This window comes from Triturus cristatus, chromosome 2_2, assembly GCF_964204655.1.
Source record: "Triturus cristatus chromosome 2_2, aTriCri1.1, whole genome shotgun sequence".
Classification (NCBI taxonomy): Eukaryota; Metazoa; Chordata; class Amphibia; order Caudata; family Salamandridae; genus Triturus; species Triturus cristatus.
This window is the reverse complement of record NC_140582.1, coordinates 1,019,194,079-1,019,221,770: the sequence shown is the minus strand read 5'-3', so window position 1 is coordinate 1,019,221,770 and position 27,692 is coordinate 1,019,194,079. Positions and strand designations below refer to the sequence as shown.

The 27,692-nt window shown below is 44.4% G+C and overlaps 1 protein-coding gene across 3 annotated transcripts in view; it reads right to left on the bottom strand.

The window, feature by feature from the left end:
* The window catches only part of SH3TC1 (SH3 domain and tetratricopeptide repeats 1), a 256,428-nt gene extending 236,885 nt beyond the window's left edge, over window positions 1-19,543 (bottom strand). For 2 of the 3 annotated variants that reach the window (XM_085642478.1, XM_085642479.1), the window contains exon 1: window positions 19,410-19,543. The gene's annotated coding sequence lies outside the window, so the exon portion shown is untranslated. The remainder of the gene's footprint in view (window positions 1-19,409) is intronic. The other variant, XM_085642480.1, reaches the window with a different exon arrangement.
* Window positions 19,544-27,692: the final 8,149 nt, after the last annotated feature.

Below are 27,692 nucleotides of genomic sequence, written 5' to 3'. Positions count from 1 at the left end.
CTTGACCTGGTCCATCTGAGTGGTGAGCAAGTCTAGTTTATTGTCTATGATTTTTAGGCTGGTTTTCATATCTAGCAACAGGTAACGGAGGTCGTCATTGCTGTTTTGGCTCCATTTCGCATGTTCAGCTCTGAATCAGTGTCTGGCTCTGTGTCCATTTGGCAGGTAAGCCTTTTATTTTTGAAGCGGAGCTTCATTTGTTTAGTATCGTGTTTCCCCATAGAGCCTCCAGTTTCTGACTTGGGCCCACTTACGCGAGGAGGTCAGACCACTCGCTATACACTGATCTTTGGGGGCAACCTGGCTCCTCAAGTGTTGCGGCTTTTTCCTTTTCTGTGCCAACCACTACGTATCTAATGATCGATCTGGGATTGCAATGCAGTTGTATCCACTTGGGGGGTTCGGATCTCTTCGGCCGCAGACTACCCAGTCATTATTGCACGCCCGGCCACCCCTCTCCCGCCAAGAAGTATGTTGCTTCAGTGCCGCGATCGATCGGCTCAGACCAGCCCGATTTTACCCAGTTTACCGTGATACTGTGCCATGTGCCATGATCAGCCTTGGCCTCAGCTTCCAACCCCAGGCCCCACTGACACACCGATATCCTTATGTGTGTTCCTAGCCGCTAGGCGACTGTGCCTAGTGTCCAAAGTCTTCCAGGCCGTCCGCAATAATGCTAGTATCCCAGTTGCACATATCATTGCGGCCCTCTCCCGTGCCCCATAAGGGGGATGTTGAGCTTATGAAGCCTGCCTTATAATGCACCAGCACGCTCTTCGAGCGCAGTTATATACCTGGAAAGAGGCTGCAGCTGTATCACGCCAATGGCAACCCTGGTCTCCACTCTGAGCCTCCCAGTGCAAACAGGGTGACAGCAGCGCGGGCGGTCTTCACCACGCACCCGTCCACACCATCTGCATCGGGGCCCACTGGGACTCACATGAGCTGCCCCACTAGGCGCACACTGAGGCACAGCAGCGTCTCTACACTGGGCAAATGTCACGGCACACAGCAGGCCTCGGCTCACCTCAGGTAGGCACCAGTGACGCTCAGATTTCCACCTGTCTGCCGCAGCTACTGCTGCAATCTGCTTTCGACCACAAGTGGGCCGCACGCCCCGACCAGGGGGCTGTGGGACCCAGCTGCGGCACTCCGGCCCACCTACAGGTCATGCGAAGTCGACCACCGGTATCTCCTACAGCCAGGTCTCGTGTCTTCCCCTCGCAGGTTTGTGCGTACTTCGTTGCCACACCAGGTCAGCACACGGGCAGGCCAGCTCGCTCCGACCGTGCAACAGGGCCCGGATCATCTCACTGACTCACGGATATTTCCATCTGAATCTTCGGGTGCTACGCAGCTTTTCCACGCCTCTGCCGATTCCTGCTTCTGCAACACTTGTTTACCGCACTGTGTCAGTAGATTTCAAGGTCTTAAAACGATAGGATGGTGTAGGATTATATTGCCGCCCGCAGAGCCCTCTTAGCGAGTGGCCATCTTGCTGCTCGGCAAGCCACACCCTCCCCCGGGGACACATATTATTAATATTATGACTTTTATTACTAATATTATGACTTTTGTGTCTGCTGCACTGTAGCTGTGACTGGCATCTATTACCCACGTTGAGGCATTCCCAATTGACAAAGCCTTTTTTTATGTTCATCCGGGCAACCCTGCTTGATGCACAGAGGTGATCACTGCTGGTCATCTTGCTTGATGTGGCCGCTATTACAACACAAATCTTATTACTAGCTCACAATGATGTTCATTGAACCTAAGTAGCTCTGATTGCCGAAAAGGTTGGAGACCCCTGTCTTAAAGTGTCTCAGATTTGGCAAGAAGACTGTGGTCCTCCATTTTGGAGTGTGTTCGATTTTGAACAATTAATGAATAAGAGCAGTTTGCAAACTTTGTTGAACCATTCAAATTTTCTAGTAACTGCAATAGCAGCTGAGAACAGAAAATTGTAGGGGTGCATCATAATCACGCATAGTCCGCATCCACATATATCTTTATGTTGTATTAACAGATGATCATTAGAAGAGTAAATGTAATAATAAATAACGTGAGTGTAATGTTAGGAATGTAATTTGTGTTAGTCGAAAGCTTAAAATGACTTTTAAATGTAACTGCCTATTGCAAAGTGCCTAATGAATTAATTTGTGTGTAATGTAATGCATTTGATTTAAACATGCACAAGATTAAAGATTGCACATGTAGGAATGATTACATATATATTGAATGTAATGAAAATAATGCTTGTAGATGCAATGTTTATTAACGTGTGATTTATAACGTGTGAAGGCCTAATTGGAGGTTCATGTATTGCAATGAAAGGCCTATTCGTTTCTAATGTTAGCTGAATATTGTAGGCCCAAAATGTACTTTCCCTGGGAAGGCTCTCATTTAGAGGTAGTCAGCAGATTTCTGTGAGTGGAAGGTTTCCTCGTTCTCAAGCTTCTGTTGCAGGTGCCAGGACATCGTCCTCATTAGATAAGACTAACCTTTTGTTTTAGGAGTTAGGTATGGAGGAGCTATTGCTACAAGAGTCTCCAGGAATGCAAATAATGAGAAGCTGATACTTTCGGTGCTGGGGGAGCCTGGGACTCAAGGACGTTTCAACCAGGACGACATACAGGTTTCAATGGAAAATTACCTCCAGGAGGTATCCAGCCAGAAGAGGTGTAACGAAGGCTTGTCTTCCATGTTATGCATTTTGTATTAGGGACAGTGCCCCAAGGGAGAAGCGGCAGAGAAGGAGCAGATGAGGGTAGAAGGAAGAGATCAATATTGAAGAAGGAGACTTAGAACAAGTTTGGTAGCTGGGGCTACTGACCCCTTCAACGTGAGTGTACTTTTTAGGAAGTCTTCATGAGCTGACACCTTTCCTGATCTTGACTTGGGAAATGCTAAGCAGGGATGTCACTTTAGCGGTAGAGTAGGGACAGACTAATCAATTTCTTCATAGGTATCCATGAAGACTAATTTAGATATTGGAGCAGTTATCTTTTGCTTGATATTTTTAGAATTCATTATCGTTTTTATGCTTCATCGAATTAGATTGCTGCGTAGATTAAACTTTGTATTATTGCCCATGTATTTTCTTAACCTCGTCATGAGGTGCTTGAATGTCCAGTTATTTTTGGCTTTGTAATAAAACCCCTAAAAGTTAACTCAGAGCTAGTGATTCTTTAGGTCGGAACTGATTGGTTATTGATTTCAATTGATTGAGTTGGTTCTCTCCCCTTTACACTTCACAGCAGGTAAAAAGGTCCAGTCGGCCGAGGATTCTTAAGAGTGGTAAGATATGGTAAGATAAGATAAGAATCCGGCGTTATCAGCCAGAAGCTCTGGTTTCGCTAATATATTGTGTGATATTACCATTTTCATTCCGCTAGTTTGATTCCATATCGTAAATATACGGATATATTTGGAGAGGTACCGAATGTGCACTCACAATTATGGCTGTACATTCACTCATTAATTGTAACTGTGATAAATGTATTGTACTGCACCAAGACACATCTGCTGTTGATTTCAGGAGCTCAATTTGGATCCAACCCACATGGGACTGGGGGACAGGTTAGGCTCATCCTACCCCTTAGGCTCTTTTGTTTTCAATTTTCCCATTACAGTGCTTTGTCCACGTGTTGGGTAATAGTGGCTGCAAGAGAATCTTTTCAGTGATTGCCATTCAATCATAGTTCAGCCAATTTGTGAATATGCAGTCAGATTTGTGAATCTGCAATGGGTGATGGAGAAAAGAGCTCCCTTGTCCAAAGGTAAGCCTTTGTTTTTTTATTGGATTCACAAACTCTATGTGGAGTCTCAAATCCACAGAGGATCTGAAAATTAACGGTCTAGATATCATAACCCTTTCAGCCCACAACTGCTTTGCAAATATACCTAACCAAACAAATGCACTTCCTTAAGTAAAGTTCTACTTTCATGGCAATATTTGTGTAATTCCTTCTAGCTTTTTTCCTGTAAATGAGAGCAAGGACTCATGTCCTAATTCATTAAAAAAACAAAAACAGTTAAAGTGGAGTTTCGGTTGCAAATTAAAATTGTAAAAAACCTTGAAATTAGCTGGCTACAGTTAGCTCTACTTTCCATTTCAAACAACAGCCATGCAAACGTTAACTCACACACCAAATGCAATGCTCATGACCTTACCCTGATGTAGCAGATGTAATTACAAATTTTATTAATGATCTTTCAGGTAAAATTAAATATCACGTTACAATTAATACTATGAATGAGACATTTATGATTATCATTTTATTTATTGGTTTCAGTATGTATTGTTGCTTTATTGCAATGTCTTTTATGTGTTGTTACCAATTTGTGTAAACAACAGTGTTATAGATAAAGTTCTGGTTGGAAACTGGCGGCATTATTTCAGAGGAGGAAACAATTTAAAATGCTACTGAATAACTTGTGGAGCTGTAAAGCTAGTGAATTCCACTTGAATGCCCTGCATTTGAATGACAGCAAGAAACTTCAAATGATGAGGTGAACACCATTCACATGACACAACCGCGTCCACCTTCATACGTATCAAATAGTAACCTTTTAGAGGCCAATTTACAAACAACTTCAGAAAAGTCAGAAATGTGCTCTTTGTAAGTTTCCTTCTTCTTTGGTTGATTCAGAAAGACCTCATGGATACATATGAAAATTTAAGAATTTCTGGTGTACTACTCTTTCATGGCTGTAACTCATTTTGATTGGCCATACAGCTGACAAACAACAGGATTAGGTGTATCAAAAACAAGGATTAGCACAATTAATTATTTATATTTTCTCCTCAAGGAAAATATGTTTAATGGTGGGAAAATATCTTCCTTAACACCACCCCACCTATGCAAAACTAGAAGTAAAAAGCTGTTTGTAGAAAATTGCCTCTTTTTGCATGGTTACCCCCATTTTTAGGTCTCGCGCCTAGCGTTGCAGTAAGCAGCCTGTTTGCGCAGCGCGAGACCTCTTGTACGGGGTTCTGAAAGCTGACAGCACGCTCGTGCGTGTGATCAGGCTTTCCCCGGCTGCCATTGGGTTTCCCATGTTTTTTGGACAAAAAGAAGGCATGCAATCGGGCAAAGGCGGGCGCATGTCCCACCTTTGTTCCGCCCATTTCCGTCCGTGTCTAGCAAGTGCAGCAGCACGCGTTCGCCTCACTGCCGCGCTCCGTCGCCCCCGCTCCTCTGTGATGCACGCGCACCACTAGTTTCGATTCCCGGCCCTGCTTCTCTGTGGTGCGCGCGCACCACTGGTTTGTTTTGTTGTTTTTAATCTCAGCTTCCGCAGTCGACCAAAACTGCTTTCATGTGAAAAGAGCAAACTTTCTCGCGGAACCTAATTTTCTAAATCCGTCATAATTCGGAGCGTCTGATAAGCAAACCATGATCGCAGAGTTGTGTTGAAGATGACAATTATTCAAACCATTCCGGTCGGACTGGTAGCACCTAGAAGCGCTTCAGCTAGCTGTTGTGCCATATGGGAGTCCCCTCACTCACTGAACACGCTGTCTGCTTAGCCTTGTAAACAAGAGAATCGTATTGTTCACGAAGTGCTTGAAGTGAAGAGAGTTTGCATGTAAAACGTACATTCATCAATGCCAATGTGTACAGGGGCAGCTGGTCTACCACCGTCTGCAGCCACCAAGCTGACAGCGCTACCCTGAGGCAATATCCGCCTCACCACCCAGGCAAGAGCCGGTGCGCACCAGGGCGCAGGGCACTTCGCACCCTCCAGCCACACTCTTCACACATCCTTGCACAGACCTGCTCCGTGGGTCCGCCGCGGCTCTCTCTCTCTCTCACGCCAGCCTCCTTCTCGGTCTCACCTGCCTCCCTCACGGGCTCCTGTGGTGAAGGAAGTTGTTTTGAAGTGTGGCAGTGTGGCGGTGGTGATGTCTCTCGGTGCCAGGCGCGCAGGTGCGCCGACAAGTGTGTCTCTCCCTCGGCCGCAACGGCTGCAAACTTTCATCCAATGTGCACGAGGTGCAAGTGACACCTCGCCTGGCTGGCGGGCGGGCGGTAAACCCTGGCATGGATCACTCGGTCCGCGGCCCTTCCTCTTTCATTTCCAGCTCCTGACCTGCAGGGCCGGTTGGGCAGCTTGTTTCTTTTGCATTCTGGTACTCATAGTCCAATGTATACAATTCAGGATTACGAATATCAGAATACAAACAACACATCTTCACGGAATGTGTGACTGTTTAATGGGTTCTGAAAATTTCAGAGCTCTGGAGTGCACATTTCTTTATTAGGGCTGGCATGGCGTGCAACTTCTTTTGGTCTGATTTCTGAGCAGAGCAGATTTGAGTGTTGGTTTGGGTTGGAGGGAATCAGCAGGCTAAGAAAGATCTAATCGTGGCACATGGGGGCTCCTCACAACAGATAGAGTGTGCTTCTGCAGGGTGGCATTGGCAGGAGCATGGACAGTGCCTGTCAGAGAGGGTGACAAGTGCTTGAATGTCACAGCACATTGAAGCCCTCCAGGCAGGCCAGTAGGCTGCAGCAGTAGGACACAGGCAGCACACACAGATGAGTCGGACCACTCCCAGTCACCTGAATCCTGCCAAGTGAAAGCATGGGCAGCATATAAGCACACACTTGATGCCACCGTCAGTGCCCACCCGTGCACCAGTCCATGCCCCACATCTAAACCTACAGAGGCCTACAAAGGACTGTGGCGTAACACAAAATTATGCCCCCCTTTTTTAATGTGCTGAGGGGCCCCATATTTCACAAATATTCATTGACCATGGTCGATTGTGGCACCCTGATTGGTTAGGGGGCCACCCTGAACCACAGGGGTTGCAGAGGCTTGTGTTATACCTGTGATAGAGGCTCGTATGTGGCTTTAGGGCAGGATCAAGATACGAGGTGACAATTGCTTGACAGAGGTTATAAATAATTTCCGTGCTTTCTTGTCCACAAACAGCAGATTCCTTAAAATCGGATTTCTGAAACCATGAATCAGGAGATGGAAGACTAGGTCTCAAGTCGGGAGTCTTCCGCTTGAATCAGGAGGGTTGGCATGTATGCCAAGATAATGCCAGTGCACTGAACAGTAGTTCCTCCTTAGGCTCCAGTCTGTTCCAGGACCCTATGAGCCAGGATCAGACTTTTCTTCCTAAAAAGCAGGGCTGGTTAGAGAAGCATCCGCATTCACAGGGTCAACAGCAGAGGGGTAGGTAGAGCCTTTAAGACATCCTCTAGATAAACTTACACTCAATATGTCTGCTTTTTTATGTGCATTTATTTATATATATTATTTTATATATAACGCAGACTCCACCCAATTGGACTTCAGAGCACAGCAAAGGCAGACAGTGAAAGCAAGGCAGGAAAAACAAGCATTTGCAATGCAATAGGTCTCGCATTTGCGAGAGTTTGAGCTATTGGCATTGTAAATGACAATACCTTTTATTTATGTGTTTTGAAAACCTGAAAGCGGTGTGAAAATAAGCATGTTGGGCCTTCCTGCTGCGCTTCCCTACTGCAAAAGAAAAGGGCAGGAATGCGCCGTATCTATAAGACACGGCGCATTCCTGTCCTTTTCCCCTGCACCAGTGCACAATGGGCTGCCTGTGCCAACGCAGGCACCTTTGCACAATGGTGCAAGGGTGCCTGCGTTGCGGGGATGATTATTTTTGTACAGGAAGGGAAACCTTTCTGTTAAAAAATAATCACAAGAGGCTTTTCCTCTTTCTATGTTTGCTGCAGAATCAGCACACACATAAAAAGGAAAAACGAGGAGAAATAAAGTTATTTCTCCCAGTTGCGCCTCCCTTACGCCTCCCCTGGGGAGGCGTAAGCTTTTGGCACTGCCCCAGATTTACGATTTCTCGTAAATCTGGGACAGTGTCAAAAGGCCATGGATGTTGCTGGGAACGCCCCCAGCAACACCCATTGCACTCCCCTTTAACGCAGAACCCTGCGTTAAAGGGACTGATATTTATCAGGCAGCATTAAGTCAAAAAAAGTGACTTAGTCCTGCCTGATAAATATCACACAGGCTTCTGCGCCACGGAATGTCACAAAGAGTGACGTTCCGATGGTGCAAGGGGCCTCATAAATGAGGCCCTTTGTACTTGTAGTCCTTGCTTATGACAAGCAAGTCTGGCAGTAAACGAGGCGCAGTTACTGCCAGCCTTGGTTCACGTAAGCAACGGCTATAAGTAGAAAAGTGCGTGTTTACGACAGCTTGCAAGTTTTTAAAACACATACATAAAAGGCATTGTCATTTTCAATGCCAATAGCTCAAACTCTCACAAATGCGAGACCTATTGCATTGCAAATGCTTGTTTGTGGATTCATGCTGCTGGTTTTTTGACTGTGCAGTGGGACTTTGCTACCGATGCTCCAGTACATGTGCTCCGATTCCTAAACATTTCAAAATAGGCTACAGTCCTATCTGGGATTTTGAATTTACCTATAGGTCCCTAGTATATAACTCAAAGTGTATCCAGGGCCTGTAAGTTAAATGTAGACTGCCCCACCTATTGTGCCATTTACTCCAGTAACAGAATAAATATGGCTTCAGGTCTACCATTTTAGCCTGACTAGGCTAGTTAATAAACTGCAACCCAACCTATTAAAAGAAAGACCTTTGGCAGGTGTAAACATTCCTTTCAAATATTAATAAGTAAACATGTCCTTACAGTCACTACCACCTAAAAACAGTTTTCACTGTAACAAGTCTGGCTGTAAACTTTGTGATGCACTATTAAATTAAATAATGCAATCTTCAGCTACAAACCTGCTAGAAATGTCTTTCTCGGACTCTTTATAATATTAATTAAAAGCCCAAAATCAATGGTGGATATATTTTGAATATATATTAAGGAGCATGTTTATTTAGAAAGGTACCTTTTCCCTGCCTGAAGCCTCTGGAGGCTAATATATATTACTCTCCAGCCGCAGGGTTCTGAGTGCTCAAGCACTGATGAGGTGTGAAAACCGCTCCCAGAGCAGAGATATATTCCGTAGGTATAAGGAGGTGTTGTTACCTTGACCTGATGGCCAGCGAGCTGGGCCCAAGAACCTGATTACCTTCAAAGAGGACTTAAAAGAAAACTTCCTTGTCATAGGCAAATATTAGTTGACCCGTGTGCAGGACTCTTTTGTTGTTCCATAAGTCAGAATGGCTCCAATCACACTGGGGAGGGAGGTGCCCACCAGGACTGGTTTAGAGAGTTTCCCTGGCCATACCTCTAGGGTGGGCACATAGGCTCGGCATGAAGGGAGAAGGGTGTCACCATCCTGGATTTGGTAGAGAGGGACACAGTGAGGAGTCACTTCCACCCACAAACTAGTGCAACCGATGAATGTGGCATCCCCAGCACCCTCTTCAGAACACTCTGGACCCAGAAAGAACACAAGGACTGCACCTGTTTGAGACCTTAGAGGAGACCTGAAGGGGGAAGGGCTGGACCTGCTCCCACTTGTGTCCAGGACAAAAAAGTTAACTGCAAGGGTCAGTTAGCTGATCTGCTGTTAAGCTACAGGGCCACAATAATCTACAAAAAGCCTTTCCCTGAAGAGCACAGCTAAGCGCCCTTGACCCTACTGGTGGTTTGTGCTGAGTTAGTCTGAAACACCAAGTGGTGTTCTGTGGTACTTGGACCCTTGGATATGTCAAAGTGTACTTCTCCTAACATCCTGAAAAACCTGGAACTTAAAAACATTTTGGCTTCAAAGTCCTCCAGAGGACAGGGACAAACCTACCAAATCACTCTGACCTAGGTGTATTGCAGCTGGGATGAAAATTCAGGCTTCTTCCGCTAGAAGCTTTTCCACAGCAGCATGTCTATTTTAGCTGGACCTAATGAAGAAGAGAAACCCAGCCTTGTGGAGGACTCTTCAGCAACAGACTGCAGCCTTCTCTGCTGAAACTACTCCAAAAAAGTCCAAACATGTGACACAAAAGTATCTGATTGATGAGAGGATTTCCCTGGGCGTGAATTTTCCCACGCAGAGCTTTTTCTGCTCATTGGGACCTCATCCAATGCCTATCTAAAGTAGTGGAGCTCTTCTAAGATTCAACCTGCTGCCTTGCCCCGCTGAAAGACTTTGACTTCCATGTTCAAGAGGAAGAGGCCATTTTAAATCCTGGCCCGTTTTTGCACCAGGGTGATGGTGTAAATTACTTCGTAGCCCTGGTGGAGGGGCTGCCCGCCAGATTTATAAATAGTCACCGAGCTAGTGGTAATTTTATAAAGCATTTTCAGAAACCAGTCATGGCAACACTGTTTGGTGCAGGGCTCCTTCAACATGACAGAGCTGTGCACCTAACAGTTTTCTTTTCAAAAAGCAAACCCAAAACTGGAGCAAAACGAAAATGCTCCTCTCACCATGGAAGTCCTCTCACCATGATGAGGGGAGCATTTACTGACAGGGTTTGCCACTGATGGCCTTTGCTCTGCAGGGCCATGAGAGGGGTTTTAATCACAGTGGAGATGTAGTCTCTGTCGTGATTAAACCTATAGCCCGTCTCCGCATCTTAATTGGGTGGGTGGACTATTATCTTGGCAGTATAGATACTCCATCGCTGTTGCAACGGAGTATCAAAACAATTATCTTTATTTCGGCACTAAGCCTTAAAAGCACATAAAAACTGAAAAAGTAAAACATATATTACAAAACAGCCAATCAATCGATAACGCTTATAATCAATATTAATCAATGAGCACATCCATACATATATTGGTTCCTCTGCTATTCAATAGACAATAAATAATTTCAAAAACATAAGCTTTATTCGACAATGTGTGTCATAAAATCTGTGTACATAAAAATCTGATTTCACATTTTGAGCATTGGCTTATACAAAACTACTTCATTGGATAAAAACAATACATCGAAATTTGCATTAAAATACATCAGAAACTTAAAATTTAATTAAAACATACAATCAATTTCAATCAACATACAAAGAATGTCTAAAACTGAACAAGATTTGTACAACTCGCAGGCTGAAGATATAAAACAAATGTATAGATATTGCACAACATAATATAAACACCACTTTCAAAGTTATCTGATACGGTACCCATTAATTAACTCAATCTACATCTGCACACCCTGTCAGTCAGTTATTTTCCCTGAAGTATCAATAGTGGTAAAGCATTTAGTTGGTGGTATAACATGCCAGGCTCCGCCTATTGGCACCCCCCAAGGCAAGAGACCACTTAATTGTAAAGAAGGGGAAGGGTTTCATTCCGAAATTGCAAGTACAATCGCCTAGCTAGGCTTGGCTCTATCTCATCCAGGAAATCCTACTTGATGACAGAGTCCTTGACTGAAAGGAAATCATCTCTTAAGGTACCATGGCTCGCTTGAGAATTTAGAAAAAATAATCTCAAAATTGTCAGTAAGCTGTTTTAAATTGGGAATGGCCCATGCCTCACCAGGGGTACTCATGTTAGTTATCCAAATCTCCCAACAAAGTGGCTGCAGGAAGCCAGCTCCTTATGCAGTTTACCAAAATGAGGTATATACTATGCAAAGAGTGCGGGGGTTTTCTTACGAGTGGACAGGGCTTGCGCTAGCAATCCCAAGGAGCCCTTTTAGGGGGTAGTGTGATCAAGCAGCCGTAGGCTTATCAGAGATATCTGCAAATACACACAATAGTCAATAAATGATGCACACAACTCAATAAGGAGAGCCACAATAATTTATAAAAATAACACATATCTTTATATATGTTTTGAGGCCAGAATTAATATGATCAGCTTAGTACGTTTTTCAAGAGAAATACTGTTGCGTTTAAACAGTCGACAGTGTGTTTGTCAGAGGTTGCAATGTTATCCTATGGAAGAAAAAACAGTTACAGCATTTGAGTTCTTGGCAACAACTAATGAGACCAACCTCCAGGACTTGAGAGGTGTATGGGGCAAGATTCAAGGCAGCACCAGAATTGTAACTCCAGCAGCATGCGGGCCACCGGGTGCAGTGTTGCATAACAGCGTCGGGTAACCAATGCAAGACAATGGCTGTTTGTATTCGTCAATACATGCTGCAATATCGGACTGAAAAGCCAATCATGCTGAGTTAACAGACGGGCTCAGACCTCACGATGCTCGTGCCCGGGGGAGGGACCTTTGATCCTCTTCTCCGCCAGGCAACGGGTGCAGAGGTTTCCTTGTATATTGGGTTTTCGTCATCGGGAGCGGTCGTTGTAGATGGGGCCTACAACCAGGTGTTGAAGATGGAGTCAAAAAGTTCACAGCGGAGAGACCCAAGGTGAGCTTTCAATATGGCGGGTCAGAGGACCATGTTGACACCATTGGCCCACTTCAGCTCGAATCTAGGGGGCTCGGGTGCAGTGGTGTTATCCGGTGTCGGATTTTCGCAGGTTGGAATCCTCACAGCTTAGTCTTTGGTACCTGCGAGGTGCAGGGGACCCGCTCTTCTGTTCCACAGGAGTTCCTTTGTAATTGGAGAAGTGCTGGCAGTCCTCCCATGCTTTGGAGGATCAGCAGCTTGCAGGGCGAAATGACTTTGGCGCAATTGTTGAGGATAGGCAAACAGGTCAGAAGGGCTGTTGTCAAGTCAGTTGCTTCTTCTGCAGTTCTTGCTTTTGCTGCTCTTCGGCCCTTCTTTTTCTTTACGTCAGCAGGATCTGATTTCCTGGTGCCAGGGCTCCCCTAAATTTGGAGGGGCGTTAGGGGAGCGTAAGGTAGTAGACAATGGGCTACTTACCCCTGGGGTCACTATGCCCCCTGTAAGATCACTTCTTGGGGCGAGTGGGCATAGCCCTGTCCTAGAGATGCTAAATTTGCCATCCCCTAGATGATCAGGTAGCCCAGTTCAGAGGTGGTGTTCTGCTGAGGGTGGACACGCCTGTCTTGCCTAGCTAATTTTTCCACCGGTCCAAGTGCCAAAGGGCCCCAGACAAAGGGAGTTGGTGAGAGAAGCCAGATTAGCCTACCTAAGACTGTGGCCACTTTGAAGCTCCAAGGCCCTGGAATGCTAATCCGCAGGTCATTTGTGGTGGGGGGGAAACACCCCTGCTCAAGCAGGATTGGGTTATGGCCCCCGTAGAGCAAAGGCACTCACCCTTGAGGGTCCGCAATTCGTCTCTGGTAACAGGCTGGCAAGAACCAGTCAGCACACCAGTGGCTGGTAGGGTTTCCAGGGGCACCTCTAAGTTGCCCTCTGGGTGCAACTATTACTAAAACTGCCACTGGCTTCAGTGTGGGTTTATTTATACGAGATGTTTGATACCATCCATCACTATTTTCGGTGAAGCCATCATGTAGCTAGGGAACTCATTTTAACCAGTGCCCAGCACATGCTTTTATAATGGTTTTCCTGATCACTCATACAGGCAGCATTGGAACGGACCAATATGGAGGCATATCTGCTCAGGCACTTAGGCCCTCATATGTAGTATAATTCACTCTGCCTTAGGGCTGTAAAACCTGCTATAGGGGCGACTTACCTGTACTGCATGCAGTGTCTGCAGGCATGGCACACAGGCTGTGTGCCATGTTGTGTTTCCACTTTTGTCTGCACCAAGACACACATCCTGCAGTGGCAGTTTGCATGAGCTTTGTGAGAGGTCCTTTAAGGTGGCACAGTTTGTGCTGCCACCCTTGGGGACCCTCTTTAGTACCTCAGGCCTGGGTACCAGGGGTACCATTTACTAGGGACTTACAGAGGATACTAAAGGTATCGCTAATTGGGGCAACCAATGAAACAGTGTAGGGAAAGGGATCTGGCACTGGGGGCCTGGTTAGCAGGAACCCAGTGCACTTCGAGGCAAAATCAAATCAAATACAAGGCAGAAATGGGGGGGGCATGTCAAAAAGGGCACTTTCCTACAGTGTCCTTCACATATTTTATCCATGGTATGTTGCTAGAGCCAGCATGGGAAAGAATTTCCTCTTGCCCTTGCTGTTAGGATTTGAACTCCGGGATAGCCCAGATCCTCCAGTAGAGGCGGGAGTAGTCATATGCAGTCAGATAGTGCTTTTAGCCCAAATTCCAGCCTAAGAGGGGGAGGGAGGGGGATGGAGGGGGAGGGAGGGGAGTACTTATGGGAACGCAAACCAGCTGTGGCACAAACAATTTTCCACCATAGATAATGAGGTCACACCCAAATGTCCCCACAGCTCTGCACCGTACAAGGCTGTCCCTAGGGCCAGATGACTATAAATCTACAGAGCCGACTGTTTAGGGAGGAACTGAGTGCCCAATGACATTTTAATAATACCACTCATAACTTGTTCCATCTTTAACCTGTGCTGAGTGATGTGAGCTTGCCAACCCATGTGCTCTGTTAGTGTTATGCCTAGATACACAGAGGTAAACTATCAGGGCCGGACTAGGAAAACAAACCAGCCCTGGCAATTCAGTTGGACCAGCCCAGGGGGGGTGGCAGGAGGGTGTAGTGAGATGCACGGCTGCTGCTTTTGTTACAGCCAGCCAATATTGCAGCACTGCTGCAAAATAAGCCCCCAGTAACAAAAACAGCCCCCACCACTCAAAAAACGTCCCACCGGGAAAACGTCTGTGAGATATAAGCTTGAAGGTAAAATCTCCAAGTGGGTCAAATCTAGTTGGCGCATCTGATACACACTCCATCGCGCTCAGCCTTTCATCACACCGAAGTCCTGGTCTACTGCAACCAGCTGACCCACACTGGGACCTGATGCTTTTAGGCGGTTTTTATATTTAACACTTTAAACATTCATATCTCTGGTTTCTTTCTATTGGATTTTTGTCATTTTGGTGTCATTTGATCATTAAATTAGAATCTAGTTTCATAAATTGGAGAAGGATTTTTATTGTATGTGTTTGCAACTTTCTGTTTTGGTTTTTCTAAATGCTTTACATATTTTCTTAAATTAAGCCTGTCTACTCTGTGCCATAGCTACCAGAGTTTGAGATCCATTTAAATTACTAAAACCATTTATGGTCCTAACAAGATGGTGACATAATTACTTGTGGTGGACTTTCTAAAAGGGCTTTCAGACCCAATGTGCATATATGAATATGCAACTATTGGCACTGAAGTTAAGCATGCAAATTCGGCTTAAAACCACTTGGAACATTTGTCACTGTCTACAAGAGTACATTTTTGTATGTGTTACCAACAGGCTTATAATGCCAACTTGCTGCTCCTCTGCTGGAAAACCCTGTTTTCCCACACATAACCCTAAACACAGCACACACAAAATCCACCATAATGTTGGATTTTCTACTGTTGTAAGAGAGATTTAGAAGAAGGATAATCATCAAACTCTGATCTATGATTAAAGATTTGAGACTAGCGATATAAATCCAAGTGTATTTTATGTGGTTTGTTACAACACAAGACTTTGTTAATAAGGCTATTAAACAGCAGTACATGTTAATAAAGATTACTTTTGCAGAACACAGCAAACCATTGAATACAACACTAGATTCAAAACCCAGTAGCTAAGACATTACAAAAGTGAAAAACTATGAAGCTGATGCACTAAAACATTTATGAGTAGGGGAAGTAGTTCTACAGGAGTACTCTTTTACATACTCTTAAATGGTTTTGTAAATTAGCCCCAAAATATCCAACTTTTTATTAGTAAAAGTGCATGGGACACAATTGTTTGTATTTGAATAGTCCCATTTTATTATTCTCATTATTTTATGTTTTGGGCTAAATTTAAAATGGTATGAAAAATGACGTAAAAGAGTACTGCAGGAGTACTACTTCATATAATCCTAAATGCCTTTGTCAATTTGGCCTCTGTATTTTAAGTAGTACAACTCTGCCAGCTTCTCAAGGCACCAGAAAGAGATGGCAGAATGATGGATCACAGACTGCTCTCTCTCCAGGTCTCTGGTTGGTTTCCACTGGCTTGCAGAAGGTAGAACAATACCAATGAACTGCTTACCAGCAGGACACCTACTTTCTGCTTTCTTTTTGAGAGCTGTAACACGAGTTTTGGTAAATATTTTGAATCAGGGTGGGTTGTGGTGAATAGTGTGACACGACACCAGATATTGAAAAAAGTCTTGTTTATTGCGGGAAGAAGGGAGAGCTAGCCAAGGAGAGGTGTGAAAGAGCAGCAAGGAAACAGGTATATTTATTTTAAATATATAATGAATGAAGAGGAGCATAAAGAAGTGGAGAGAGTGAAGACGAGTCCTAAAACCAACAAACACAGTTCCGGAAAAAATAGGAGGAAGAAGCAAAAGGTTTGGGTATAACCCTGCAAAAAGGGCCAAGTCCAACAAGGGTATGTTGTGCATGGCTACACGTAACTTCCCTCTCTTAACCGCTGTTCTAAGGGATCATGTTGGGGAGGTTGACCAAAAGAGGAAGCCATACGCTACATGAACATGAACACAGGGCAGATGTCAAGTTTGAGTTATTTTCCATCCCAGAGTTCATAGTGACATCAGGGTCATCTTGAAGCTTGAAATGTCTATAGCTTAATTTGGTAATCCACTGAAAAACCCTGATATTGTGCGCTACCCATCAATAATTCTCTATGTTATGACTGTGTTCCTTATAGGTTAATCAGAAACTAGCCTTTCAAAAACATATTAATCTTTCTTGCTTTGATGACACATCAACTTCACTGTTTACGCATCACAATAGCCCAAAAGAAGGAGGCATTAAGACTCAAAGGAAAAGTACTTTTTCAATATAACATCTAGAATAGAGAGCTACAAAACACACTTTTCATTAAACAATCAGGCACCAAGACGTTTCAAATGTAAAAGTGCTGTTAAATCATAGACAAACAAAAGAATGTTATAAAAAAAATCTTCAACAAATTGCAACAATGGAAAGTTTGCAATTTATATATAAATATCTTACTTAATTTACATAGTATTAATCTTTATTAAGCACGGAAAATGTGTTTTTTAGAAGAACCATCTTTGTCCCACATTTACTAAAATGACTATTTGGTAGTGTTCAACATGTCAATTTTCATCACCTCTGCCTTCTGAGTACCTGTCATGGGCCCTGATTACGAGTGGATCCGTTTTTTCAGACCCTAACCCCTGTTTGTCGGAATTACAAGTTGTGTGGAACTTACTGCATCCAGTAATCACCAGGAGCATTAAATATCTCACCTTTGTGGAAGTGTTGGCAGGTCAAACCTGCCTTAGTTTAACAGGAGAAAGTGTATGGTATTTAAAGTACCATGCAAAAGATGTTGGCATGGGAAGCACCAAAATTCATGTTATTTCTCAGAAACTCATAATAAGTGGGGGGTATTTGCACCTGATAAATTATGTACCCCAGCAGGCCTTTTCCATCAATGTGCCCAGGATCTGGATCAACATTCCCATATCCTTTGGGCATAGCTGCCAAGGTTTCAGATTACTTATGTGTGACATTTTCATTTTTTCACTGTATTTATGAGTGACATTTAACAACTATGAGTGACACTTTCTCGTGAGCAAAATCAAGCAATGAAGACCAGGGAAACACATAAATATCATAAATAAAACCCATTTGAGCGCCCAGAAAATCGCATTTTACTGTACCAGCTGGTTGAAAATTAGACAAAAAAAACTCACACACACAAAAAGACAGTATTTTCTCTCTCATTAGAACATAATACAAACACAAGGTATGATGAAGACAGCACTTTAAAAGTGCTCTAGAGCTGTACGTGATGATCCCTGACTGATAAGTAAAATGACAAAAACAGAAAAGTTATGCACTACAGATGGCTTTATGTGGACATGAACAAACGTTAATAGCCAGTTTTAATTTTTAATACCTTGCAATCCTACATTGAATAGTGCGGATCCGACCGACCTGACTGATCTTTGGCTCTGGGCGCCAAATATAGAAAAACACTGTACATACAGTATTACAGCGGTGATCATGATGCTGACGCTCACGACTCTCTGACTCCGGCAGCATTCAGAATCATGCCTGAAGCCACCAAAAGGAAAAGTCACTGTAGGTGATACGGGGAGGCACCTTTTGCCGGAATAACAGCAATAGGGCAGATGCCACCCTGGAAAAATCATAGTCTACTGACGAGCACTGAAGGCACTACATGCCACGCGACAGACAGGCAGCTGTGGCAGGGCCTCAGCAGCAAATGAACCCAGGCTTAACATGCCCGTTCAGGACCAGACTGAGTTAAAACACACCACAGAAGTGCATGAGAGTTGGTGGCGCATGCAGGCAGTAAAGCGCCCCTTCTTGGGAAGCCGTGGGTGCGAAGAGAGATCAGGCCTCACCACCAGCGCCTCAGCTCCTCTGCTCTAATGCCCAGGCTGTTCTTTTTGTCAGGAAGCGCTGAGGGGCGAGTCGGGCTGCAGCTCTGAGTGCTCACTCAACTTTAAAATGCAGGTCTGGCTGCACATGTAAGTGACGTTCAGTGGCACACACAGCTGAGCACATCACCAGTGATGACTGTACAGTCACGGTATGCACTTAAACATCTCTTTTTTTGATTGGTTATTTGTCGTTTATCCACCCATTAGGAGTGGTTGTGTCACATCATGAGTTCTGGATTGGATATTGCACTCACTACACATGCGGAGAAACAAAGACAACTGTCCTGCTGCAGTAACCGACGATCGCAGTCGCTACTTGCTTAGTTCTACTGGCGCAGCGCGCGCAGGTGGACAACGGGCTCTAAATGTGTGATAAAGCATTTTAAAGCTGTGATGCAGACTACCACATTAAAATGCGTTACTCTAACGCCTGATGCGTGGTATTTGGCAGAACTGTTTGGGGTTGCTCCAACTCTGCTCCAGTTACATCACAATACATTAACCATTCACAACCCATCTATCTCTCCTATTACTCCTTGACTTTAAGTGTGTCTGGCTAGGTTCACGCTATAGAAATATCATTCACATACATACGTAACAGTGTATCTTATATATCTGCTGTGATGAAAAGCACCTGAATTCCAAAAACGCGGAATCAGGGCCCTAGACTACTTCGACTTATGTTCTCGTGGTCGATGACGTAATTCTAGGGCCCCTAGGCAAAAAACACCCCCCAGTTGACCATCACCCTTCTACATATCCTGACCAGCAACAGCAACAACAGGCCCTGGTGAATGTAAACGACCACGATTCAGCAGCCGAATGAACCAAATAATGAAACCACCGCCGCAAACGACAATTTATGAAAAGTAATTTACATGCTAAATTAAACTGTTTTCAGTTAGGGTGCTTTGCATTTCACCAATAACACTAAAATATATAAAATAACTTTAAAGCACCATTTCAATGCAATTCCCTTCCAATATGGTTTTCACAGATGAGCTACGATCGTTTTTAAAATTATTTTTCTCTAGAACATTCCATGATCTTCGCTAGACTGAACATCCGGATACAAATAATAGGCTGAGATCGATGTTATAAAACGCATAAGGTCAAAGGCTGCAGAAACCTCCGCTCTGGAGAAGTTGATATTTTTCTTACCTCTCTGCTTGCTCGCCGAGCCTGCTCTCTCTGGCCGCTGAACCCGGCCTGCAGCCCTCGGCTCCGTTCGGAACTGACTTCAGAGGGGTCCTTCCTGTGTGAACCTTTTACCTTTCCTGTTGACTAAATAGCTGAGTCGCAAGCTGCAGAGTAACATCGTGTTGACCATTAACGGATAAGGTTAGTTAAAAACGCCCTCTTCGTTGTTAAAGTGTACCCAGATTAAAAACTGTCGCGTTAACTGCAAAAACAAAGAAATAATTTGCCAGGCCCTGCAGCCTGCTTTAGAGGCTCTTGGAACAAACGATTGGCACGTTCGGGTTAGCTGGCGTTTAAGTAAACAGCACGCAGCCTCTTGTGGAAAATGTTCAAGTCTGAAGAGTTTTTTCCGAGTTTTGAAGTTCCTGGGTTGCTAATCAATTGGCGGTGTTCTGTGTCATCCAGATAAAAAAAGTCAGCGCTGGAACAGCTGTGAATTTCACGAATAAACTGCCCGTGTTGCTGACAACAAACAAAACATTTAGGGCCATATGTACAAACCATTTTTACCAAATCGAAATTTAGAATTGCGCATACATACCAATTCGGTATTTGGAAGGGGTGTGTTAAGGGCTCCCCTTCTAAATACAGAATCGCAGTGGTATGGATGAATGTCTTGCAACTAAATTACAGTTGCAAAACCTTCAGGGGCAGATTTACAAGAAAGTGGTGAATCTGTAGAGAGGCATCACTTTCACTGCGCCACCCTGAGAAACCCCTGCACCACCATGGATGCAGCGTATTTACAATTTGGCGCACCATCGTGCAAGAATTGACAGATGCGTCAGAAATTCTGACGCATCTGTTGGGGCAAAAGTCACGCATTGCTGGAGTCGTGTCACAAGCACTATGCAACTCCAGCAATTCATTTTGAGGTCTAATCCCACTACAGTGCGTCACTCCTTACGCCTGCTTTAAGCATGCGTAAGGTTTTGACACAGTGGCATCCTAGAAGTGACGCAGTGAAATCTTTTAGATTTCACTGCGTCACTTTTACAAGGCTTTCCTGCGTGAGTAAGCCCACCCTGCATACATGATACCTGACGCAGGTACAATGTGACGCAGGGATTTACAAAGTGACGCATCTCCCTAGATGCGTCATGGTGTAAATTGGCCGCATTTGTTACGCTGCCACTGCGTCACAGAAGTAATGCAACGGCGGCGCAAAAGTGTCACAAGGGGCTTGTAAATCTGCCCCTCATGTTTTTGCACACTACTAAAAGGTATTGGTAACTTTTCACAAATGGGAAGGGGTCCTTAACTGCTAGGGTCCGTCCTCCCCCGCCCCTCCCCCCATGCTGAGCCCTTTTCTGGCTATTTGAGAGTAGTTTGCGCTTAGGGCTCCATAACATTTTTCCACAAAAGATATCCACGCCAAATTTGTATCCTTTTTTCCTAACATCCTGGGGATTCTAAAAGTACCCAGGGTTTGGTGATTATCCTGGAGGGGATGGAGAAAATATTCAAAATATAGCTACATTTTGAGTTTTAGTGGAAATATTAGAAACAAATGCTCTGGATAAAATGCCAGGTTTTTTTTCCTAAAATTGACATCAACAAACCGTTTGCTGTCCTTAAGTCACCATCTTCCCAGCTTTCAGGAACATGCACAACTGAATAAACAAAACACATTTTTTAGCAATGTATTTGTTGGCATTTTTCAAAGAGGTAGCCCTTTTTTCCTCTTTTTTATGCTCTCAACCTACTTCCAGTTTGCGGTGGAAACCAGTGTGAAACCCAAAGGTAATCCAGAAAAGCTATATGTTTCTGAAAAGTAGATGATTTCAAATTCAGCAAGGGCTCATATGGGTAGATCCCTCAGGTTTTCCCAAATAAACTAACTGTTGAAATAAACAAATACTGAAAATGTGTTGGAAAAAACAGCCATTGGTGACAATTCCAGCTGTAACTTTTTGTCACAATGGTCAATTTACAAAAGCAATATACCATTATGTCCACTAGACCCTCGTGGTTGTGGGGATATATAGGGTTTTTTGGTTCACTAAGATCCCTAGGTACCCAGAGCTAACAACCGAGCTGCACCATACAATAGGCTTTCATTGTGTACCACGTATAGACCAATTCATATGGTGAAATATGTATAGTGAAAAATGGTTATTAAGGAAACCTATGTATTTCTGACATAGGCACACGATATAGAATTTAGGAGCAGTGGTTATTTGTACATCTTTGAATTTGTGGGTGCCCATACTAGCATATGATTCAGAGGGTATTTTTCAAAATTTCTTCTTTCTTACACACTGGCTTACATTTGGAAGGCACAAATGCCGCGAAATCCAATTGGTAATAACAAATGTTCTACTATTCTATGCTTCTACATGTGTGCTGATACAAATTGTTACTTGTGTGGGTAGGCCTAATGCCCGAGACAAGAGACGGCCCAAAACACAACATGGACGCATCACATTTTACCATTGAACACTGACAGTTTTTTTGCAAAGTGGATAGCTGTGGATTTTAGGCCCTAGCTCAGCTGGCAGCCATGAATTTTAGGCCCTAGCTCAGCTGGCACCTGATGAAACCAATGCAAACGTGCACATTTTAAAAAACTTTATACCTGGGGAAATCCAGGGTCGGGAGACTCGCATGTCCCTCACCAGGTTTTGTTTACGCAGAATCCCATAAAAACCTCAAATTTGTACTAAAACACATTTTCCTCACATTCCTGTGATGCAAACCTACAAACCACAAATATTTTTTTTTTAAAACTAGAACGACCAGGGGATTCCAGGGTGGTGTGCCTTGCATGTATCACATGAGGTTACTTTACCCACAATGCCCGAAAACCTCAAACTGTGCCTGAAATCACACATTTTCTTACATTTCTGTGATGGAAACTTCCACAATCCGCAGGAATCCACAAAAATTCTACCACTCAGTTTTACCCCACTTGTGCCGATAAAAATGCTGCACCACTTGTGTGGCTGGGACTAGTGCCCACAGCAGGAACGGATCAAACTGAGGTAATTAGGAGTTCCCTCATAAGAGAATGCTGTGAGAATAAGCACACCACCCTGGACTCCCTGGGGTGTCTACTTTTCAGAACTGTGTGGGTGTGGCAGGTTTTTCCAGGTGGCAGCCTACCCAAGCCCAACAAGTACAGCCATTCACTATTGCAAGTGGAAAGATTTTGGGAGTTAGCCGCACTCTCCTGGCCCGTATGTGAAGACAACACCCAAAGGAATCAAATGTCCTCCATTTTTCCATTGGAAAGGGATTTCTCAGTCTGCAGGAGAGCAGACGAACTGTTGAGGCTTTAGGGGTGAGGGTGGTGTGAAGGTTAGGATGGGCCAGACCTGCCCCATTATTTTATTAATTACAAAAAAAAGAATCCTGACATACATTGGGCTTTCTGGCTCCTAGGGGAACATTGGCACAAATATGCTATATTCCCTGGAGTACAGGGGGGAAAAGCATGGTTTGTTCCTTTTTTGGGGGTGGTGGTGTAGCCAATGCCAGAGGGCAACACCTGCACTACTTTTGTTTGTCACAAAGGCAAAATCCATGGTGTCAGGTGGAATTTCTACCCCCCATATGGCATATTTTGGACAATCCATCCAATTGTGCTAAACCTCCTAACTGTTATGTTATGTTATGTTATGTTATATTATGGGTCACTTGTCGAGCGCACGTTCATCATAAGGTCTCTTGGCGCTAGTAGCAGAGGGAAGCATCGATCACCAATTTAGGCATAGGATTGTCGGAACAGCCAAGTTTTTAAGAGTCTCCTGAATTTCCCATAGTTGGATACTGTTCTAATATCCATGGGGAGGGTGTTCCATGTAAGCGGAGCCAGAACAGAAAACTTGGCCCCTCCTGGCCTTTTCCTTTTGCTTCTTGGCACCGTTAGTAAATTGAGATGAGCTGGTCTCAGATGCCGAGTGCTCATGTGGTGCTGAAATCTGGTTGATATAAAATGGTGGTTTTTACCATGAAGAGCCTTAAAAATCGTATAGGCTGTTTCAAAGATGGTCCTCTGGACCACAGGGACCTAGTGGAGCTTTTCCATCAGTGGCTTAGTGTGACAATGTCATGGATGAGAGAAGACCAGCCAGGCCACCTAGTTTTACAGCAATTACAACCGGTGAATTAATCCAGTTGGGATTCCCAGGTAGAGGGCATTTTCATAATCAATCCTCAATATCACTAGGGCGATGAAAATTTGAATGATAGCTTTTTCTGTAATATATCTGCAGATGTTCCTTATTCATCGAAGTTGGAGATGGCAAGAGGATGACAAAGCTCCAATATGTTGTTTGAGAGGTAAGTCTTCATCAATAAGTATCTCAAGGCTTTTCCCTACTCTCTTAGGTGTAGGAGAAGAACCTAATTCTAAAGGTCAGAAGGAGGGGTTCCATTGGATCGTTTTTATCAGAGTTTAACTTTAACTGATAAAATCCATCCAGTCCATTATATTAAGCCCAGTGTTTTGAAAGAGTACCTTCGGGCCAGATGTATGACCGTATTTTGCATCTGCAAACTGGTTTGCGACCCGTTTAGGCATGCAAAATACTATTGGACCATGGACAAACCCTATTAAGCGAGTTGCAATGTATTTGCGACTCGCTAAATAGGATTTGTAACTCGCTATTAGGAATGGCCTTTCCAAGGGCGTCCGTTCCTAATACCGACTCGCTACCCTATGTAAAAATGTTTTGCGACCGCAATTGCGGTTGCAAACACTTGCAATTTACCACCCTCTCCAAGAGGGTGGTAAAGCACTCGCAAAAGGGAAGGGGTCCCCAGGGGACCGCTTCCCCTTTGTGAATGCAGGGGAAAATATTTTTTAGAGGCAGGCAGTGGTCCCAGGGACCACTACCTGCCCTTAAAAAATGAAACGAAAATGTTTCATTTCTCTTTTTTTAAATGCAGCCCGTTTTCCTATATGGAAAACGGGCTGCATTTTAAAAAAACTGCTTTATTTAAAAGCAGTCCCAAACATGGAGGTCTGCTGAGCCCAACAGGCCACCATACCTGGGAAAGCCAGCCATTCCCAATGGGGTCACAAATTGCAAGTGCCTCATGAATATTGATGAGGCATGCAATTTGTGACCCCATTGGAAATCGAAAACAGTGTTTGACACACTGTTGTAAATTACATTTTGCGAGTCGCAAATTGCGAGTTGCAGTTGAGCGCAATTTGTGAGTCACAAAATGCCATGGTCGTACATCTGGCCCTTAGACTCTATTGTGTCTATCGTAAAAATTTGCTGCATGTCATCAGCATAATTAAATATTTTTACATCTTACTTCTGAAGAGAGTGTATCAAAGGAAGGATGTAGAGTTTAAACAAATGGGGGGACAAGGACGATACCTCAGGCACACTACAGTCCAAGGGGACTTTGGCAGAGCGAAATGGTGGAAGGGAAACTGGCTGAATCTGATCTTTGTGAAAGGAGGTCATCCACTTAAGTGCGGTGTCACACAGTCATGCATTACTGACACGGTTGATCAATAAAGTATGATTGTGTCAAATGCTGCTCAGATGTCTGCCCAGAGGGGCAGAAAAGCACTATTGCCCCTTCTGGTGAGGGGGTTATGGCACAATGCAGGGGTAGACCGCACCCTACTTTTATATATTGTGGCCCCTTTTTGAAATGCCATGTGTTTATTGGGCTTTCTGCCCCCTAAGGGCGAATACCCCTGAGGGTGCAGAAATCCTATTGGGCCGCAAGGTGGGAGCGAACATGGGCCCATGCCCAGGGGGCTGCTCCCCCACTCCCAAAAACAAAATATTGCATACATATAGTCCCTGGTGTCTAGTGGCCTGGATTGGCAGATTGAAGGCTAATTAACCCAATCTGCCCTCTAGAGGTGCAGGAATACTGATCAGGTTTAGGGAAGCCAAGCCTTTGTGCAAGGGGCCGCTCCCCCAAAATACCTGATGTCTAGGGGGTGGATCGCTGTTTGGGGATTGCTCTCCTATGGCGATCCCCAAGCAGGGATCCACTGAGGCGGGATATTATTGGAAAGTCTAGATTATCCCCTTTCTAACAATACCTCTCTCACCCTAATCAGTGCCTGCGGGACTGAGATATGCCCCCTGGGTACTGATGCATTGAAAGTATAATGAGCCCATCTGCTGGTTCTACTTTCACTTTAGTGTAATTGCGCTGATTGTCATTAAACAAAAAAGCCTGAGTTAAAAAAATAATAAAGGGATCCCTCTGCACCAGAGTGGCCTTTATGTGCTTCACTGATGTCGGCCAATGGCTGATAGACGCACTGGGGTGGTAGTGCAGGTGTCGGCCATTGACCGACACCCACACTAAAGGGATTAAGGGACTGCTTCCCCTTTGAGATTGTAAAAAAATGGACCACTGCCTTCTCTTAAAACAGGAAAGTTCAGAGTTTCATTTTTTTCATTTTAAACGCATCCCGTTTTCCTTTAAGAAAAACAGATTGCATTAAAAAAAAAGTCTGCTTTATTGAAAAGCATTCACAGACATGGTCTGCTCACCTCAGCAGGCCCCATCACTGTGATGTCTGTGATTCCTAATGAGTCGCAAACTGTGACCTACCTCAATAATATTTATGGTGTAGGTCAATTTGCGACCCACTGGGAATCACTATTTAAAAGATATACGTTTTTCTAAATCTGGAATTGAGATTTCCTAATTGAGATTCGGTAAGTATTGCAATTAGGAAATCGCAATTCTAGATTTTCGTACATCTGGCACCAAGTTCATCTGAATGTATACATATTATTTTTTTAGGAATCAATCATTTTTAGTATCGGAAGACATAGCTAGTAGACACAGCTTTCTGCCTACATCTTAACGCCGGCAGAGCGATCATAAAGTAAATAACACAGCGTTGAAAGCCAACAACCCGGAGGCAGGCCGCGTAGTGAGCAGGGCTGTTGCTTTAGTCCTATGGCATCTTCTGGATTTCCAAACATAAGGAAAAACATCACCTGAAAACAGAACAGATGATAAAACAAAATCCCACCCAACCCACGCAGCCCACCCCCCACCCTCACCGCACCAGCTGTTGCCTCGTTATGAAAATACAAACTTTAGTCTGAATTGTAGGAAATGCTTAAAAGTTTATGCTGCCGATGACTGGGCAGCTGACAACTGGTCCAATGGTAATAATTGAAGAATTTGCAAATACTTAGGACAAGTGGCTTCCCTCATGTCTCGCGTCAGCAAGTCCAAAAAGGGCGCCCATAGTGTAGCATAGTCTTTTCCTTTGCCCTCCACACTCATGGACATGCGTTCCATTGCTAAGAGGTGCCATAATCGATGTATCCAGGACAACAATTCAGGCTCTGAGGTCGTTCCCCACAGAGCTAGTATAACCTGCCTAGCTGCCAGTAGCGCTAGGGCTATCTGCCTACCCCGTAAGGATTTTAATGGGAAAGCTTTGGGATGAGAAAGGCCAAGGAGTGTGTATTCTGGTGCTCTGGGCAGTGCGATACTGAATACTGTATCAATGTTATTGAGGACCTCAGACCAGCATCGCTGTAGTTTCGGACAGTGCCACAGCAAGTGTGCTAAAGTACCCGACATCCCACATCCCCTCCAACAGAGGTCTGTCTTATCAGACGGGTGTGTAATACCAGTGCGAAAAAAGCTTAAAGGCTGATTCCACCCCCGCTGTGTTATGTGCTGTATGGTGAGTGTGGTATAAGATGTGCTGTGTTAAAAACAAGGAGAGACAAAAAGGCCTTTGAAGGTCCAGTATACGTACCCTGATACTGATACCAAAGAAAGGAGTATGCCGTTCCTGAGGAGGCTGAAAGTGACTTTATGGTGGGTGCAAATGGCTGGCTACTAAGAGGGAGGATGGGGAATCCCTCCTTTTGGAATTAGGGCCCTCACACACCCAGCCCGCTGGGTGTCATGCTTCATCATTGGGCATGCTCCTCGTCGGGTCGGCGCTGCAGTACCCGACGTGCACCATCAGTGGGGGCTCTTTGGCGGAGATCTTTTATTCCTTGCCGTATGGTGAGTGTGTGTAAGGGGCCCTAAAGTGTAGAAGTGTAGTGTTGTGGTTTCTAAAAAAGACCAAGTGAGTTTAAAACAGGAAAAGGGAGGATTAGGGCAACTAATTTAATAATCCTGTTTCCCACCCTGATTAAAAAGAGTAGTGGCGACTGTCTATAGTGATGTTCTAGGCAGTTGCGCTATGCTTCATGCGGTCAACATGTTTCTTGCCCTTGTTGTCCCAAGAGGGATCAGGCGGCTATTCTTCAGGACCTAATATAGAAGTTTGAA